The 2109-nt window shown below is 28.5% G+C and overlaps 1 non-coding gene across 1 annotated transcript; it reads left to right on the forward strand.

Annotated features, from left to right (window-relative positions):
- Nucleotides 1-1400: 1400 nt before the first annotated feature.
- On the forward strand, nt 1401-1518 carry LOC111736866. The gene has a single exon (XR_002779269.1). It is a non-coding gene; the product is annotated as a 5S ribosomal RNA (ribosomal RNA).
- The last annotated feature ends 591 nt before the right edge of the window (nt 1519-2109 follow it).

Genomic DNA, 2109 nt, shown 5'->3' on the forward strand with positions numbered 1-2109 from the left:
TATTTTATAAGAAGCATTTAAAAATCACAATACTAAAAATTGGATAGCAAATGTTTTTTAATCAGTAGAATGATCAAAAGATAATGTTGATGAAATCTCTCTGAAAGTAGAACAAAATAGTAAAATGATGGATAATAGGTGATATCTAATGAAGAGTTCAAGAAAAATAAATAGAGAAGGTAGAGAGTAAATTATCAAAGAAATAATGTAAGAAATCTTCTCAGAAAATAAGGATACAAAATTCTATGTTAAAAAGCCCCAGAATAATAAATGAGAAAAAACAACGGCCAGCATATTAAATGAGAAAAGATGAACGCAAAAATACACCTTCATGAAATTGTCATGATATTGGAATACAAATAATCATAAAAGCTTAAATACAAAGGTAAGGAAATCAAATGGTATCAGGCTTCTCAAGAAAATAATATTAAAAACTAGGAAAAAATGAATCAATGCTTTCAAAATTCTGTTAGAAAATTATTTCCAATTTGGAAGCCTATCTCCAAGCAAAATCGGTGTAAAGTAAAACAAATATATATCCATGGACAATCTGAAAAAAAGTATATCTCTTCTGTACCATTTATTAGGAAACTATTAGAGAAAGAACTCCATCAAAATTCAGGAGCAAGAAATGGAAAAAATACACGATTTAGGATATAAGGAATCTAACACAAGAGTGCAGGCTTAGAAAAAAATCATTCTAGATTGGAGCAAGAGGATGCAAGATTCCAGAAGGAATGAGTGGGAGAAAGAACATCTAACTGGGTACTTATTATATTTTGACCATGAGGAAAATAATATTCTGAAATTTGAGAGTAGGGAATTAGTGATAAAGCAAATAAAGCATATTTTAAAATAAGGCAAGAATAAACTGCAAGAAAACTAAAAAGTTGAATAAGAAAGAAAACAATCATAGTTCTTGTTTTGGCTCAATAGTAAAAATACTTACATAGTCATTGTAAGTTAAGTTACACAGAGCCTTAATTCTCCCATTTATAAGATAGAGAATGAGTCATAATAGCACTTACCCATCAGGATTATTGTAATGGTGAAATTAATTAGTGAATGTAAGCACATAAAGATATGCCTGGCACATACCGAGAACTCAATAATTTAGCTGTATTTGTTAGCTACATGTGAAGTAAATACTGAATATTTATTTAGCCAAAAATTATGACATAATTATATTGAAAGAAAATAGCTATCTTTTATTGGATAATAATAAGTCAAAAACCACATAAGTACATTATTTAGAAACATGGGGGTAAACATCAGAAAAAAAAAACAGCTAAAAAAACAGAAAGTGTGTATATTTGGGGAGTGATGGCAGGGGAAAAACAGGTCCTAAAGTTTTTTAGTATAATCTTTTTAATAGTATTTGATATTAAAACTATTTTCAAGTCTATGGCCATGCTACCCTGAACAAGCCTGATCCCGTCTGATCTCAGAAGCTAAGCAGGGTTGGGCCTGGTTAGTACTTGGATGGGAGACCACCTAGGAGACCAGGTGCTGTAGGCATAAAAAAAAAAATAAAAAATAAGGGATTATAAGCTGACAAGGTCCTTGCAATCTGTGAGATTAATCAAGGGTTGCCTTGCCTAAAAAAAAAAAAAAATCTACTTTCAGGTTTTTTTTTAAAGATAAAAATAATTCTGAAACAATAGAGATAAGCCAGGAAAATCTTGAAACAAAAGTAGGCCTGGCTATATCTGACAATATAGAATTCAAACTCGAAATTCAAAATAAGTCAAATAATATCATCACTAATTTTCAAGAATATGAAACTATTTTGAATCATTATGTACCTAACCATTTTAATATTAAAACTATTAAAAATAAAAGGGTGATTTGACAAATTCTCAATTATAGAAGGAAACTTTAACATACCTCTCAGAAAGTGACAGATTAAATAAAATAAAAACAAAATTTTTAAATAGGATATTTGAATACATTTTAAAAAGTGTGACTTTATAGTTGTACATGAGAGAATTTTGTACCAACAGAAAATACATTCTTTTCAAAAATTAATGAAACATTCACAAAAGTTGACTATATATATATTAAGGCCTCAAAAAATTTTCATAAAATTTAAAATATAAGCCAAAATTT

Source organism: Pteropus vampyrus, unplaced genomic scaffold (genome assembly GCF_000151845.1).
Source record: "Pteropus vampyrus isolate Shadow unplaced genomic scaffold, Pvam_2.0 Scaffold22, whole genome shotgun sequence".
NCBI lineage: Eukaryota > Metazoa > Chordata > Mammalia > Chiroptera > Pteropodidae > Pteropus > Pteropus vampyrus.